Genomic DNA, 18,764 nt, shown 5'->3' with positions numbered 1-18,764 from the left:
CACCATCAAAACACAGAGTAACAAAAACAAGCCCGCACAAATACCCAGCGGGCCTAGTGCCCCTAAATACCCTACAAACAAACCCTAATACAAAACAGGTGCTCCCAATAAACCAATAACCCAAAACAAACGGAAAGGGAATCGATGGCAGCTAATAGGCCTGCAACGACGACCGCCGAGCACCGCCCGAACAGGAAGAGGCACCATCCTCGGCGAGGTTCGTGACAGTACCCCCCCCCCTGACGCGCGGCTCCCGCAGCGCGCCGACCCCGGCCTCGAGGACGACCCGGAGGACGAGGCGCAGGGCGATCCGGGTGAAGGCGATGGAAATCCCTCAAGAGGGAAGGATCTAAAATGTCCCTCCCCGGTACCCAGCACCTCTCCTCCGGACCGTACCCCTCCCAGTCCACGAGGTACTGCAGGCCCCTCACCCGGCGTCTCGAGTCCAGAATAGCTCGTACTGTGTACGCCGGGGACCCCTCGATGTCCAGAGGGGGTGGAGGGACCTCCGGTACCTCACCGTCTTGTAGGGGACCAGCTACCACCGGCCTGAGGAGAGACACATGAAACGAGGGGTTAATACGAGGGAAGTTGCAATCTATAACACACCTCGTTTATCCTCCTCAGGACTTTAAATGGCCCCACACACTGCGGCCCCAGCTTCCGGCAGGGCAGGCGGAGGGGCAGGTTTCGGGTCGAGAGCCAGACCCTGTCCCCTGGTGCGAACACCGGGGCCTCACTGCGGTGGCGGTCAGCGTCTCTCTTCTGCCGTTCACTGGCCTGCCTGAGAGAATCCTGGACTGCCCGCCAGGTCTCTCTAGAGTGCTGTACCCACTCCTCCACCGCAGGAGCCTCGGTCTGACTCTGATGCCACGGAGCCAGGACCGGCTGGTAGCCCAGTACACATTCGAATGGCGACATATTCGTGGACGAATGCCGAAGATAATTCTGGGCTAACTCTGCCCACGGGACGTACCTCGCCCATTCTCCTGGCCGGTCCTGGCAATACGACCTCAGAAACCTGCCCACTTTACTCTCTCCACCTGCCCATTACTGCCCATTACCCCACCTGCCCATTACTTTCGGGGTGATAACCAGAGGTAAGGCTGACCGAGATCCCCAGACGCTCCATAAACGCCTTCCAAACCCGAGATGTGAACTGGGGACCCCGATCGGAGACGATATCCTCTGGGACCCCATAGTGCCGGAAGACGTGGGTAAAAAGAGCCTCTGCAGTCTGTAGGGCCGTAGGGAGACCAGGCAATGGGAGGAGACGGCAGGATTTAGAGAACCGATCCACAACGACCAGAACGGTAGTGTTCCCCTGAGATGGGGGAAGATCAGTAAGGAAATCTACCGAGAGATGGGACCATGGCCGTTGTGGAACCGGGAGGGGCTGTAACTTCCCTCTAGGAAGATGCCTAGGAGCCTTACTCTGGGCGCATACCGAACAGGAAGAGACATAGAGCCTCACATCCCTAGCTAAGGTGGGCCACCAGTATTTCCCTCTAAGACCCCGCACTGTCCTATCGATCCCCGGATGACCCGCAGACGGTAGTGTGTGAGCCCACCGAATCAACTTATCACGGACACCAAGCGGTACGTAACTTCTACCAGTCGGACACTGTGCAGGCGCAGGTTCAACCCTCAACGCCCGCTCGATGTCCGCGTCCACCTCCCATACCACTGGGGCCACCAGCCGAGAAGCTGGAAGGATGGGAGTGGGTTCGATAGACCGGTCCTCGGTGTCATAGAGACGGGACAGCGCGTCGGCCTTAGTGTTGAGGGAACCTGGTCTGTAAGAGATCGTAAATCTAAAACGTGTAAAGAACATGGCCCACCTAGCCTGGCGCGGATTCAGTCTCCTCGCTGCTCGAATATACTCCAGATTACGGTGATCAGTCCAGATGAGAAAAGGGTGTTTAGCCCCCTCTAGCCAGTGTCTCCACACCTTCAGGGCCTTTACCATAGCTAGTAACTCCCGGTCCCCCACATCATAGTTCCGCTCTGCCGGACCCAGCTTCTTAGAAAAGAAAGCGCAGGGACGGAGCTTCGGTGGCGTACCCGAGCGCTGAGACAGCACGGCTCCAACCCCAGCCTCGGACGCATCCACCTCCACTATGAATGCTAACGAAGGGTCCGGATGCGCCAACACGGGAGCCCCAGTGAACAGTGCCTTCAACTGGTTGAAGGCTCCATCAGCCTCTGCTGACCACCGCAAACGCACCGGCCCCCCCTTCAGCAGTGAGGTAATGGGCGCAGCTACTTGGCCAAAACCCCGGATAAACCTCCGGTAGTAATTGGCAAACCCTAAAAACCGCTGCACCTCCTTTACCGTGGTCGGAGTCGGCCAATTACGCACGGCGTTAACGCGGTCACACTCCATCATCATCCCCGAGCTGGAAATGCGATAACCCAAGAAGGAAACGGCTGGTTTGGAGAACACACATTTCTCAGCCTTGACGTATAGGTCATGCTCCAGCAGTCGCCCAAGAACCTTGCGCACCAGGGAAACATGCGCGGCGCGTGTGGCAGAATAAATCAAGATGTCATCAATATAGACTACCACACCCTGCCCGTGCAAGTCCCTGAGAATCTCATCTACAAAGGATTGAAAGACGGCTGGAGCATTTTTCAACCCATACGGCATGACGAGGTACTCATAGTGGCCTGATGTGGTACTAAACGCTGTTTTCCACTCGTCTCCTCCCCGAATACGCACCAGATTATACGCGCTCCTGAGGTCCAGTTTTGTGAAGAAACGCGCTCCGTGGAATGATTCCACCGCCGTAGCGATGAGAGGTAGCGGATAACTAAAACCCACTGTGATCGAATTGAGACCTCGATAATCAATGCACGGACGCAGACCTCCCTCCTTTTTCCTCACAAAAAAAAAACTTGAGGAGACGGGTGACATGGAGGGCCGAATGTACCCCTGTCTCAGAGCTTCCGTGACATATGTCTCCATAGCCAGCGTCTCCTCCTGTGACAGTGGGTACACATGACTCCGGGGAAGTGCAGCGTTCTCCAGGAGGTTTATCACGCAATCCCACCGTCGATGGGGTGGTAATTTGGTCGCCTTCTTCTTACTAAAAGCGATAGCCAAATCGGGATATTCTGGGGGAATGCGCACGGTGGAAACCTGGTCTGGACTCTCCACCGTCGTGGCACCGATGGAAACTCCTATACACCTCTCTGAACACTCGTCTGACCACCCCTTAAGAGCCCCCTGTTTCCAGGAAATAAGGGGATTGTGAATAGCCAGCCAGGGAACCCCCAACACCACCGGAAACCCAGGTGAATCAATAAGGTAGAAACTGATCCTCTCCCTATGATTCCCCTGCGTTACCATGTCCAGCGGAATCGTGGCCTCCCTGACCAGCCCTGACCCTAGCGGTCGGCTATCTAAGGAGTGCACGGGGACAGGTGGGTCTATCTGCACTAACGGAATACCCAATTTACGGGCGAGTCCACGATCCATAAAACTCACAGCTGCGCCTGAATCGACTAGCGCCTTATGCTGAAGAGAGGGGAAAAATGCAGGGAAAAAAATTAACAAAAACATGTGACCAACAGGGAGCTCTGGGTGAGTTTGGTGCTTACTCACCTGGGGTGGCCGAGGAGCGTTCTGCCGACCATCTCGCCTCCCAGAGGGACTCCTCCAACACCGGTCCGAAGTGTGTCCTCTCCGTCCACAATAGGAGCAGGAGGAGCCCCCTCTGATCCCCCTAGATGCAGCTCCTCCCAACTCCATCGGAGTGGGAGTGGGAGAGCTGGAAGGTGGAATTAACAGGACCCCTTCTGAACGCCCGCGGGCAGCTAGCAGGTTGTCCAATCGAATAGACATGTCTATTAGTTCATCCAGGGAGAGAGTTGTGTCCCTGCAAGCCAGCTCCCGGCGGACGTCCTCCCGGAGACTACTCTGGTAATGGTCCATCAGGGCCCTGTCATTCCACCCAGCACCAGCAGCTAGGGTCCTAAACTCCAACGCGAAGTCCTGCGCGCTCCTCGTCTCCTGTCTGAGGTGGAACAGTCGCTCACCCGCCGCTTTACCCTCTGGTGGATGATCGAACACTGCTCGGAAACGGCGGGTGAACTCCAGGTAGTTGTCCCGAGCCGAGTCTGGACTGTTCCAGACTGCGTTAGCCCAGTCCAGGGCCCTGCCCGTTAAACAGGAGACGAGGAGGCTCACACTCTCCTCACCCGAGGGAGCCGGACGCACGGTAGCCAGGTAGAGCTCCAGCTGGAGCAAAAATCCCTGGCACCCAGCAGCCGCTCCATCGTACTCCCTCGGGGGGGGGGGGAGAGACGTAGCGCGCCGGACCCAGAGGACGACGTAGGTGGAGTAGGTGGTGTCGGCAGTGGGGGAGCTGGGGTAGACGTCGGGAGACCACTCCTCTCCCATCGTTCCATCCTCTCCATCATCTGGTCCATCGCGGTACCTATCCGATGGAGGACAGCTGTGTGGTGATGAACGCGCTCCTCCATAGTGGGGAGAGGAGTGGTCGCTGCTCCTGCTGACTCCATTTCAAAGGTGCGGGCTTCTGTTACGATCTACTAGGTGTGGTGGGTGGAATCAGGCGCAGAGAGCAGGGTTCAGTCATTTCTTCAGATTTATTCCCCAGCGCAACAAAAACAGTCACGCCAACACACAGGGCGTAAATGAGTTGCCAGTCCAAAACAACAACAGGACTAAACAGTCCGGAGAATAAATACAAGAATAAATCACACCATCAAAACACAGAGTAACAAAAACAAGCCCGCACAAATACCCAGCGGGCCTAGTGCCCCTAAATACCCTACAAACAAACCCTAATACAAAACAGGTGCTCCCAATAAACCAATAACCCAAAACAAACGGAAAGGGAATCGATGGCAGCTAATAGGCCGGCGACGACGACCGCCGAGCACCGCCCGAACAGGAAGAGGCACCATCCTCGGCGAGGTTCGTGACAATCTCGGCCTTACTCTGGACTCTCTTTTGGCGAACATATCAAGCAAATTTCAAGAGCCGTCTTTTCCATCTTCGTAACATAGCAACAATCTGAAACTCATTGTCCAAAAATGGTGCAGAAAAACTAATGCTTTTGTCACTTCTAGATTAGACAACTGCAATGCTCTACTCTGGCTACCTGGATACATTACTAAATAAAGTTCAGTAAGTGCTAAATATGGCTGCTAGAATCTTGACTATAACCCCAAAATTGTATCATATTACTCCAGTGCTAGCCTCTCTACACTGTCTTCCTATTAAGGCAAGGGCTGATTTCAAGGTTTTACTGCTACCTTACAAAGCATTACATGGGCTTGCTCCTACCTATCTCTCTGATTTGGTCCTGCCGTACATACCTACACATACGCTATGGTCACAAGACGCAGGCCTCCTAATTGTCCTTAAAATTTCTAGCCAAATCTTTGTGGGCTTTACTCAGCCTAGTCTAAGGTTAGTAAATTGGTGGTCTGTTGATATCCCTCTAGTGGTGTGGGGGCTGTGCTTTGGCAAAGTGGGTGGGGTTATATCTTGCCTGCTTGGCCTTGTCCGGGGGTATCGCCATCTCCGCCTGGGTATCGCCATCTCAGCCTCCAGTATCTATGCTGCAATAGTCTATGTGCCGGGGGGCTAGGGTCAGTCTGTCCTATCTGGTAAAATTCTCCTGTCTTATCTGGTGTGAACTTAAATATACTCTCTCTAATTCTCCTCTCTCTCTCCCCTCCAGGAGAACCTGAGCCCTAGGACCATGCATCAGGACTACCTGGCATAATGACTCCTGGCTGTCCCCAGTCCACCTGGTCATGATGCTGATCCAGTTTCTGCTGTTTTGCCTGTGGCTATGGAACACTGACCTGTTCACAGAACGTGCTACATTGTCCCGGACCTGCTGTTTTCGACCCTCCCTCTCTCTCGCTCTCTCACTCTCTACCACACCTGCTGTCTCGACCTCTGAATGCTCAGCCAACTGACATTTACTCCTGAGGTACTGACCTGTTGCCACTCTACAACTACTGTGATTATTATTTGACCCTGTTGGTCATCTATGAACATCTTGAAGAATGATCTGGCCTTAATGGCCGTGTAATCTTATAATCTCCACCCGGCACAGCCACAGGATGACTTGCCACCCCTCAGAGCCTGGTTCCTCTCTAGGTTACTTACTAGGTTCCTGCATTTCTAGGGAGTTTTTCCTAGCCACCATGCTTCCACATCTGCATTGCTTGATGTGTGAGATTTTAGGCTGGGTTTCTGTACAAGCACTTTGTGACATCTGAAGTTAAAAGGGCTTTAAAAATACATCTGATTTGATAGAGTAAAGTGAGAAGCTTGAAATTCCGTGTAAAATAACACATGGGCAGAATGTGATTTGGATCCTAAGTTTGGTTTCCACTAGTTACCACAGCCACAAATTTGGCAATATCAAAAAGATTCATTAAAACTGTATTCGTAGCCTGACCTTTCAGAAAAGGCATGTTCGCTCCTCCCTCAGGAAGACATTTCCCGTTTTCTAAAACCTTACATTGTGCACATTTTCAAGACAACATAAACATAAGCAGGAGGCCTCATAAAGTGTTTAGTGCGTAAAAGAAACACATGAGCAGAACATTGGGAGTTTTAGAAAACAGGAAAAGGCATCGGGCTGGTGGGACAAAATATCTTCCTCATTTAACCCAACCCCTCTGAGTTAAGCTACTGACCTCTCCGTGCTTATCACAATGACTTGTCTGTTCCTGTTTTAGTTTCCTGCAGAAACAAGGTAACATGAATTACGTATTTTATTGAAAATATAACTCCTACTCAACAATAGATACAAAATGAGACCACGGTGCTTTAGGCAATGCTGATTTGATTGAATTGAGCTCGTAGGTACACTTCTTTGAGCTACTCACCTACACAGCCAGACCATACAACAGATGTTAATGCAGAGAACCACTCCTCCAATAGCAGATGGAATTGTGAAGAGCAATAACCTCCGTAGGTTATATTCAGCATGACCTGTGTTAAGACAGAAACAATTGGGATTTTCAGGAGAGTTGACAAGTCTAAAACAAGTGTTATATTCCTTTGCAATATAGTAACAATATAGTAAACAATTGGGAGATAATAACCAAATAATAGCATTATAACATTCAGTTTTGATGGTTTGCAATAATTATCACAATAATTGATATTTTTGTTAAAGTCAAAATTCTGGATATTTATATCTGGCATTACAGAATACAGTTTCTTCTCCACATGTTACAGTATAAACAGAACATTACTTCCATTACCTGTGAGGTTATTAGTGATGGTCAAATTCCACTCCATTGTCCGTACACCACGTTGATCATCTGTTATTTGACAGCTGTAGCTCCCGGTGTCATTTAACTCTACATTAAAGATAGTCAGCTTTGTAGGTGGATCAACACTCATCCTGTCAGAGGTGAATTTTCTTTGAGATTTATTCAGTGTGCCACTATGAGAGAAAATAAGAACTGTGTCCTTCTTCCAGATATATGATACATTCGTCTCTGAGTTATTGCAAACCAAAGTAACAATTTCTCCCAAAGACGCTGACTTGTTTTTCTGATATTTTGTTGAGTCACCTGCTGGCTCTATTGGGAAGAAAACAACAAAGACAATGTTTTAAGTGCTTTACTTTAAAGGACAGTGTGAGAATGTTTTGATTCCCGAAACATCACACATACCCACTCAGCTTTTTATTACTGAGTGATTTACTGTGTGCTCAGAGTTGGATTTCAAGGTGAATTTCATATCCAAAAGCCCCATTCCCAATCGACGATCCCGTCCCCCAAAACTGTCAGACTGGCCAATAGCTTCTTCCCCTAGACCATCAGGCTGCTGAATAGCCACTAAGCAGCTATCTGCTTCCCCTGTCCGCCACCTGCCACCTGAACTTACCCACACACCAGGGTGTCACCAGTGTTTTATGTTCATGTTATTGTGTCCGCCAAAGCCATGGCCCAGTGAGACACGGGTGCCAGCCCAGGCAGTTGGAAACAGAAAAGTCAGAGCCTTTTGGGTAAACACTGGGGTAAATCCTCAGTGGAAATGCACCAAGAGAGAGTGCAGGAGTCTGGCCTAGTGGAAGCGCTGCCCACTTCATACCACACATCCCCTTGGCAACGGGGATTTGAGCCCTGTCTTGGCCACTCTGTCTGAGCCATAGAAATAGATTATATTAAATGATGTATTATCTAAGGCCCTTCTATCTAACCTCTCTGTATTTCTCACAGTCATTTCATAAAATAAAACACATAAAGTATTGCAACTGTAAGAGGTCTGACACCCCAGAACATACTACATTCTGAACTACCTCAGTGTAGAATGTAGTACATGACATTAAGATCAGTTTCACATTGACTCAATCACATGAAATCACTTGGTGTTTTTCAATGCTTTTGACCATTTAGTTGAGTTTACTTGTCTTTACAATTGGGATGAAATGATCAACTTAAGAGTCTGTCTATATGTTCATGTGATCCATGGGTAACTATACGTTTTGCTATTTTGTTAGTTTATGTGTGTACTGTCCCAAATAACTGTTGACAATTTTATGTTAGTCTAACATACAGAGGTGTGAGACAATCATGCATAAGAGTGGCTGGGGTAGTCAAACTGATACAGGATGTGTTTGTGTGGTCTTAGAGAGAGAGGGGGGTAGAGAGAGAGTGTGAGACTGAGAGAGGGAGAGAGAGAATGTTTTTTTTTCTTTTTTTTTCTTCTTTGAAACAGTGTTATGAGGAAATACCACAGTGTAAATAAAGGGTGTGAGGTTACATTTTGGAACATGCACTCATCAATTCCATTCAGGTGCTGCCTTGACTTTGACAGAGAGGCATCTGTGGAGAGCTAATGGGTTCAGGTCAGAGGAAGTAACTGTTTGTCACTTCCTGAAAACCCTGAGGCTTCACCAGTAAGCTGGGCAGCAGGTAATGCATACTTCATGCACATGGAACAAACAGTAAACGTGTGCACTTAAGTACACTGCTCACACAACCACAGAAACACACGCACACACACACTCACACAATTAAATAACGTTGAAGTATACTATATAAGTTGAGTTATGTCAACTTTCTGTGATTCAAATAAAATTCTCCACCTATGCATCATAGTTCTATCATCACATACAGATACTGGTTTTGACTCTTGCATCAACCATTTTTATCTGCTTTAATGTTGGCTAACCACACACGGCCTACATCGATCTGGCCAAGGCTTTCGACTCTGTCAATCACCGTATTCTTATCGGCAGACTCAACAGCCTTGGTTTCTCAACTGACTGCCTCACCTGGTTCACCAACTACTTCTCAGATAGAGTTCAGTGTGTCAAATCGGAGGGCCTGTTGTCCGGACCTCTGGCAGTCTCTATGGGGGTACCACAGGGTTCAATTCTCGGCCGACTCTTTTCTCTGTATATATCAACGATGTCGCTCTTGCTGCTGGTGATTCCCTGATCCACCTCTACTCAGACAATACTATTCTGTATACATCTGGCCCCTCTTTGGACACTGTGTTAACTAACCTCCAATCGAGCTTCAATGGCATACAACACTCCTTCTGTGGCCTCCAACTGCTCTTAAACACTAGTAAAACTAAATGCATGCTTTTCAACCGATTGCTGGCCACACCCGCCCGCCTGACTAGCATCACTACTCTGGATGGTTCTGACTTAGAATATGTGGACTACAAATACCTAGGTGTCTGACTAGACTGTACACTCTCCTTCCGGACTCATATTAAACATCTCCAATCCAAAATTACATCTAGAATCGGCTTCCTATTTGCAAACAAAGCCTCCTTCACTCACGCTGCCAAACATACCCTTGTAAAATTGACTAGCCTACCGATCCTCGACTTCGACGATGTTATTTACAAAATAGCCTCCAACACTCTACTCAGCAAACTGGATGCAGTCTATCACAGTGGCATCCATTTTGTCACCAAAGCCCCATATACTACCCACCACTGCGACCTGTATGCTCTCGTAGGCTGGCCCTCGCTACATATTTGCCGCCAGACACACTGGCTGCAGGTCATCTATAAGTCTTTGCTAGGTAAAGCTCCGCCTTATCTCACTCACTGGTCACGATAACAACACCCCTCCCCCCCGTAGCACACGCTCCAGCAGGTATATCTCACTGGTCATCCCCAAAGCCAACACCCCCTTTGGCCGCCTTTCCTTCCAGTTGTCTGCTGCCAATGATTGGAACGAATTTCAAAAATGGCTGAAGTTGGAGACTTATATCTCCCAGTATTTCTACTTGCACATCATCATCTGCACATCTATCACTCCAGTGTTAATTTGCTAAACTGTAATTACTTCGCTACTATGGCCTATTTATTGCCTTACCTCCTCACGCCATTTGCACACACTGTATATTGACTTTTTGTATTGTGTTATTGACTGTACGTTTGTTAATTACATGTGTAACTCTGTGTTGTTGTTTGTGCACTCACATGGCAATCATAGACAAAAATACTGAATTAGGGTGTGTGGAATTCTGCCTGTCACTTGTTCTCAACAGGCAGCCAGTCTCAGAAGGGGAACTTGAAGAAGAGGGAGACTGCAAAGTCTAGGCACTGCTGCTCTCTCTGTTCTGAATGTTTGCAGTGCTAGTGTTTTTAGTTAATCTGTGCATCTCACATATTATGTGCCCAGTATGATAGAGCAAGAAACTTTTCTCAGCAGATAATGACAACATGACAACAGCAGTAGCTGTAGATGATGTAATGAAAAGTTGGAGGGTGGTTGGTAATGGAGGACATCCGGTGAATCCACGTCTGGGTGTTGGGCAGAACCCCTAACTCCTGGAGAACAGGAGCAGAGTTTAAAAAACTTCTTCTCGACAACATTCCGCTGAAAAGGCAGAGCTCGAAATTCAATTTTATTTTTTGAAATATGTAACTTTCATACATTCACAAGTGCAATACACCAAATTAAAGATACACTTATTGTTAATCTACCCATCGTATCCAATTTCAAAAAGGTTTCACAGCGAAAGCACACCATATGATTATGTTAGGTCAGAGCCTAGTCACAAAAACACACACAGCCATTTTCCAGCCAAAGAGAGGAGTCACAAAAAGCAGAAATAGAGAACATTAATCACTAACCTTTGATGATCTTCATCAGATGGCACTCATAGGACTTCATGTTACACAATAGATGTATGTTTTGTTCAATAAAGTTCATATTTCTATCCAAGAATCTCAGTATACATTGGCGCTATATGGTCAGTAATGTTGTGCCTCGAAAACATCCAGGGAATTTTCAGAGAGCCACATCAATTTAGAGAAATACTCATAATAAACTTTGATAAAAGATACAACTTTATGCACAGAATTATAGATATACTTCTCCTTAATGCAACCGCTGTGTCAGATTTCAAACAAGCTTTACGGAAAAAGCAAACCATGCAATAATCTGAGTACGGCGCTCAGACACAAAAAGAAGCCTTGCAGATACCCACCATGTTGTGGAGTCAGTAAAAGTCAGAAATAGCGTTATAAACATTCACTTACCTTTGATGATCTTCATCAGAATGCACTCCCAGGAATCCCAATTCCACAATAAATGTTTGTTTTGTTCGATAAATTATGGACTTTATGTCCAAATACCTCCTTTTGTTAGCGCGTTTGGTAAACAAATCCAAACTCACGAGGCGCGGGCAAGTCCAGGCGAAAGTTCAGACAAAGTTCAAAAATATATTTTACAGTTAGTAGAAACATGTCAAACGATGTATAGAATCAATCTTTAGGATGTTTTTAACATAAATCTTCAATAATGTTCCAACCGGAGAATTCCTTTGTCTTTAAAATTGCAATGGAACGCAGGTCGCTTTCACGTGTGCGCACGTGATCAGCTCATGGCACTCTGGCAGGTCTCTGGTTGAATCAGCTCTCATTCGCCCCCACTTCACAGTAGAAGCCTCAAACAATGTTCTAAAGACTGTTGACATCTAGTGCAAGCCGTAGAAAGTGCAATTTGACCCCATAGACACTGTATATTCGATAGGCAATAAGTTGAAAAACTCCAAACCTCAGATTTCCCACTACCTGGTTGGATTTTTCTCAGGTTTTCGCCTACCATATGAGTTCTGTTATAATCACAGACATCATTCAAACAGTTTTAGAGACTTCAGAGTGTTTTCTATCCAATACACTAATAATATGCATATATTAGCTTCTGGGCCTGAGTAGCAGGAAGTTTACTCTGGGCACGCTTTTCATCCGAACGTGAAAATGCTGCCCACTATCCCAAACAGTGGTTAACCCGGGAGGCCAACCTATGCTTTTTCTGATGGGGAATTGTCAAGGAGGTGGACAGCTGGGCAAGTGAAATAAATAACATTTTGTCACTTTTTGCTTAAAGGTCTGAACCCTGTGTAGCCTGCCAGAAGTTTTAGATCACTGAAACCCACCTGATGTGGTGAAAGTTGTCGATCCAGATCAGAACGGCTTCGAGTACTACAGCGCCAGCTGTGCCATCAGAGACCCTGGGTTCGCGCCCAGGCTCTGTCGTAACCGGCCGCGACCGGGAGGATCGGGAGGTCCGTTGGGCGACGCTTGGTCGGTAGGGTGGTCCTTGTCTCATCGCACCAGCGACTCCTGTGGCGGGCCGGGCACAGTGCGCGCTAGCCAAGGTTGCCAGGTGCACGGTGTTTCCTCTACATTGGTGCGGCTGGTTTCCGGGTTGGATGCGCGCTGTGTTAAGAAGCAGTGCGGCTAGGTTAGGTTGTGTATCGGAGGACGCATGACTTTCAACCTTCGTCTCTCCCGAGCCTGTACGGGAGTTGTAGCGATGAGACAAGATAGTAGCTACTGCAACAATTGGACACTACGAAATTGGGGAGAAAAAGGGGTAAAATTAACACAAAAAAAAACCAAAAAAGCATAGGTTGATTTTGGCGTTCATGCGCTTCACCCCGAAATGGCCAGCATGCATCTCGGTCAGCACAGCCTCCTTCTCCTTAATACAAATCACCCTCCTGTGTGGCTGGCCATCCTTCCCTGTAGGTAGATATGATTGCCTAACAAGTTGGAAGAGAAGAGTTGTTGAAATACTCAAGTCTGTCTTTCTCTCTCTCTGTCTGTCTTCCACCCTCTTCCCACCTCTCTCGCTTTCATCCTTTCTTTCTCACCCCCCCCCCCACTCTCTCTGTGCCTGTCTAGCGAAGACACTTAGTTTACACCTATCCATTTGATTGATCAGGTTTAACTTATAGCTAGGCACCTGAATATGACAGACATAACTATATCAGTGGAGGCTGCTGAGGGAAGGACGGCTCATAATAATATCTGGAATGGAGTCAATTGAATGGTATCAACCACATGGAAACCACGTGTTTGATACGATTATATTCACTCCATTCCAGACATTATTATGAGCCATCCTCCCCTCAGCATTCTCCACTGAATTATATGTATAGCTAGCAACTAGCTAATGTTAGATGGAAAATGGTGTTTGAAAAATGTTTGTACATAGCTAAATCCATCCAGTTATCTAATTGAAGTTAACTGCTTAACGTTACCCTGAATTGTGAATTTCTCTGAATGTTGCGCCTCTTGTCGAGATCAGGGGTGTCTTCATAGTACTTCACCTGGAAAGAGAAAAGACAATCTCCTCGAGGGATGCCATTGGAGTGCTAACTACATAAAATCTGAGAGCTGTAATAACAATTACAGTAGCTTGCTTGCTAGCTAACTAGGCAGGCTGAGGTAAAAAAGTACAGTAGCTAGCAACGTCAATCTATAAAAACAGCTTAAAGATGTATTCCTATTTAACAATATGTACGTACTTAAGACAAATACATGGTAAAGAAAGTGTTCTCTTTCCAGTCTTTTCGGTGCTCTGAAGCAGCAGGTTGTCACTGTCAAAACACCGTCCTTGGAGAGCAATTCTGAGGTAATAATTTTGCGCGGACTGAGCAAACATTTATGTGGTGAAATAGAACTCGAACTGCCCGCATCCTCCTACGAGGTAAATTAGAGCCAAGCAACCAGCATAGCAACGGACGCTTTGGTTCATTACGTGATCCGGTCAGAATGTTGCAACAGAAGCTAGAACTCATCGAATCCCATTGTGACGTAGAGGGGGACACTATTTGGCAGAAGGACACTATTTGGCATGACAAGCCCCCAACCTGTGACTGAAAGAGAAAAACAATCACAGGAACCAGACGGTGACGCAGTCATTTGTGTCCATACCTCTTGCCATCCACACAAGGGGGGCATGGTCAGTAATTAGGGTGAACTTACTCCCGAGGAGGTAATACTTGAGGGTGTCCAGCGTCCATTTCATGGCGAGGCACTCCTTCTTGACAATCAAGTACTTATTTTCCCTCAGGAGGAGCTTCCTGCTGACATACATGATGGGGTGCTCTTCACCTTCCTGCTCGTGGGACAAGAGGGCCCTTACCCCTGTGTCAGACGCGTCTGTCTAGGCCAGGAGGTTTTTTGAATAGTCCGGGGTGACGAGTACCGGGTGCGAACATAGAGCTTCCTTCAGGGCCTGGAACGCCGCCTCTGTGTCCTCCGTCCATCGCGTCTGTGAGGGGAGAAGCTATTGTGGCCAGTACCCCTTCGTCAGGTCCAGGGTGCTGATGTATCTTGCCTTCCTCAAGCAGTCGATCAGTTCGTCCACCCTGGGCATGAGGTATCGAATTTACTGACCTCATTCAGGCCCCGGCAGTCGTTGCAGAAGCGGACGGTTCAGTCCGGTTTCGGTACCAGCACTATAGGGCTAGACCACTCACTGTGGAACTCCTCCAGTACCCCCATCTCTAGCATTGGCGTCACTTCCCGCTGGACCACCGCCCTCCGGGCTTCTGGTATCCGGTATGGCCATTTACTGACTTTTTCTTCCGGGCGTTAGTGGATATGATGTTCCACGAAATCCGTACGCTCTGGCACCTCTGAGAACACTGCTGTACTCCACTGGACCAACTCTAGGAGCGATTGTCATTGGCTTGGACTGAGGTCTTCCCCCATGGAAACGTTGACAGAGGGTAGATTCTGCTGTGGCCAGGTCCACTTTGCGCACAGTTGCTCTCGCGCGTGCCACTTCTTCAATAGATTCACATGGTAAAGCTGGAGGGGTTTTCTCTGCCCCGGTTGGCAGACGATGCCGAGCGGTTGTGGGGATCATCCCCACTCTGTTGTGGGGATAAGAACCAAGACCTTCTCACCCAGTAGGAACTCTCATGGTAGGCCCCCCCAGTTGTATACATGCTCCTGGGTGTGTTGTGCCTGCACCTTGTGCTCCCTCACCACTGCCTAAATCGCCTTCATCCTCTCCATCATCTCCTCCACATGTTCCACCACACTGCGAAGGGGTGTCGGTTGGTCCTCCCAGACCTCCTTAGCTAGATCCAGCAATCTGCGGGCTGACGGCCATACAGGAGCTCAAAGGGGGAGAACCCAGTAGACGCTTAGGGTACCTCATGCACCAAGAACATCAAGTGGAGCAGCAGCTGGTCCCAGTTCCTCCCATCTCGCTCGATTACCTTCTTCAACATCTGCTTTAGGGTCTAATTGAAGAGTTGGACTAGCCCGTCCGTTTGTGGATGGTACACACGGGTCCTGACCTGTTTGATTCATAAAAGATCGCAGACATCTTTGATTACACGAGACATGAAAGAGTTGTACTCTTAACTAAACTCAGAAAATTCAATCCATGTGTGTGCATCTTTAAAATAAGCATCTCCAACCCGTGAAAAACCTACTAAAACTAAATGAAATAGAACACTCACAATAAATCCGACATAGCATTTTAAAAACACCAACAAATACTAATTACAAGTGTGTTGTTTGTGGGTGCCTGCAAACCATGTGGCAAAACAAACAAAAATGGCCGTATTTAATTTGGTAGTTGACGGCAGAATTTCACTCACTGCTCTCCCAAGACTATAATACTTTTCTTGCCTCACACCCAAGCTAACTGAAGTTGGCTTAGCTTGCTAGCTAATGCTACTTCCAGACACAAACAAGAAACACCTCTTCACTCTCCATTCTACTCACCTAACAGAGCTGGTTAGGCTTTTTACATATTTATTCAAAACATTGGTGACTAACTGTGCTGCTGGCAATAAATCAAATTACGTTACCTCCCTAACATTTACTGACACCGGCCATATTCAACCGCCATTGAGCATTCATGAATTCATCAGCTATTCTACGCTCTGGAACATTCAAACCAGTGCTCTTAAATCCGAACAAAATAGCCTGAGTGAATTTATCAAGTACCCCATTTAACAATGTCCATACTCAAATTACTTCACAAATAGTACCATTAGTGTGATTATGCTGATAGAACGCTATCATCAATACTCTGGTGTATTGAGGTAATGATTCTTTATATCACTGGCCCGGGTATCCTGGACGGATATTGACCTCATCCTCTCAGCCGAGGATGCCTGGTCGTTCTTTAAATGTAACTTTCTCACCATCTTAAATAAGAATGCCCCTTTCAAAAAATGTAGAACTAAGAACAGATATAGCCCTTGGTTCACTCCAGACCTGACTGCCCTCGACCAGCACAAAAACATCCTGTGGCAGACTGCACTAGCATCTAATAGTCCCCACGATATGCAACTTTTCAGGGAAATCAGGAACCAATACACAACGTCAGTCAGGAAAGCAAAGGTTAGCTTTTTCAAACAGATATTTGCATCCTGTAGCTCGAACTCCAAAATGTTTTGGGACACTGTAAAGTCAATCGATAATAAGAGCACCTCCTCCCAGCTGCCCACTGCACTGAAGCCACCACCACTGCGACCTATATGCTCTAGTCGGCAGGCCCTCACTACATTTTTGTCGCCAGACCCACTGGCTCCAGCTCTCTAAGTCTATGCTGGGTAATGCTCCGCCTTATCTCATCTCACTGGTCACGATAACAACACCCATTCGTAGCACGCGCTCCAGCAGGTATATCTCACTGGTCATCCACAAAGCCAACACCTCCTTTGGCCGCCTTTCCTTCCAGTTCTCTGGTGCTAATGACTGGAACGAATTGCAAAAATTGCTGAAGCTGGAGACTTATATTTCCCTCCCTAACTTTAAACATCAGCTATCTGTGCAGCTAACCGATCGCTGCAACTGTACATAGCCCATCTGTAAATAGCCCACGCAATCTACCTACCTCATCCCCATATTGTTTTCATTTACTTTTCTGCTCTTTTGCACACCAGTATTTTAGTTGCACATCATGATCTGCTCATCTATCACTCCAGTGTTAATTTGCTAAATTGTAATTACTTCGCTACTATGGCCTATTTATTGCCTTACCTCCTCACGCCATTTGCACAAGCTGTATATTGACTTTCTTTTTTTTCTATTGTGTTATTGACTGTACGCTTGTTTATTCCATGTGTAACTCTGTGTTGTTGTTAGTGTCACACTGCTTTGCTTTGCTTTATCTTGGCCACGTCGCAGTTGTAAATGAGAACTTGTTCTCAACTAGCTTACCTGATTAAATAAAGGGGAAATTTAAAAAAATATATATAATAATAATTGTGCAAAGTCACAATTACATCCCTGAATTCTTTTAGATTGGAATTTTCCTTTCAGCAGTTAAATTTTTTATATCACCGAGACATCACTTAATCAGTTGCCTGCCAAAGCTCCATAAACACTCCTCTCAGTTATCAAATCAAATCAAACTTTACTTGCCAAATGCGCCGAATACAACAAATGTAGACTTTACTGTGAAATGCTTACTTACATGCCTTTAACCAACAGTGCAGTTCAAGAAGAAGAAAATATTTACCTAAATTTATATATTTAGGCTAAAATAAAAAGTAATACAATAACAATAACGAGGCTATATACAGGGGGCACCGGTACCGAGTCAGTGTGCAGGGGTACAGGCTATTTGAGGTAATATGTACATGTAGGTGGGAGCAAAGTGACTATGCATAAGTAACAAACAAACAGCGAGTAGCAGCAGTGTACGAGAGGGGAGAGGGGGGATGTAAATCAATGGCGATCCGGGGGCGATTTTTATGAATTGTTCAGCAGTATAATGGATTGGAGGTAGAACCTGTTGAGGAGTCTTTTGGTCCAAGCCTTGGCGCTCTGGTACCGCTTGCCGTGCGGTAGCAGAGAAAACAGTCTATTACTTGGGTGACTGGAGTCTCTGACAATTTTATGGGCTTTCCTCTGACGCCGCCTATTATATAGGACCTGGATGGCAGGAAGCTTGGCACGTTCGCACTACCCTCTGTAGCGTCCTCCAGTCAGATGCTGAGCAGTTGCCATACCAGGCGGTGATGCAACTGGTCAGGATGCTCTCGATGGTGCAGCTGTAGAAACTTTTGAGGATCTGGGGACCCATGCCAAATCTTTTCAGTCTCCTGAGGGGGAAAAGGTTTTGTCGTGCCCTCTTCACGACTGTCTTGGTGTGTTTGGACCATGATAGTTTGTTGGTGATGCAGACACCAAGGAACTTGAAACTCTCGACCCGCTCCACTACAGCCCCGTCAATGTTAATAGGGGCCTGTTCGGCCCGCCTTTTCCTGTAGTCCATGATCAGCTCCTTTGTCTTGCTCACATTGAGGAAGCTCACTCTGACCTCCATTGAGGAAGATCACTCTGATGTGATCAGGCCTACCACTGTTGTGTCGTCAGCAAACTTAATGAGTCGTGTTGGAGTCGTGTTTGGCCACACAGTCGTGGGTGAACAGGGACTACAGGAGGGGACTGTACACACCCCTGAGGGGCCCCAGTGTTAAGGATCAGCGTGGCAGATGTATTGTTGCCTACTCTT

Source organism: Oncorhynchus clarkii, chromosome 3, assembly GCF_045791955.1.
Source record: "Oncorhynchus clarkii lewisi isolate Uvic-CL-2024 chromosome 3, UVic_Ocla_1.0, whole genome shotgun sequence".
Classification (NCBI taxonomy): domain Eukaryota; kingdom Metazoa; phylum Chordata; class Actinopteri; order Salmoniformes; family Salmonidae; genus Oncorhynchus; species Oncorhynchus clarkii.
Note: the sequence above shows the minus strand (reverse complement) of the source record.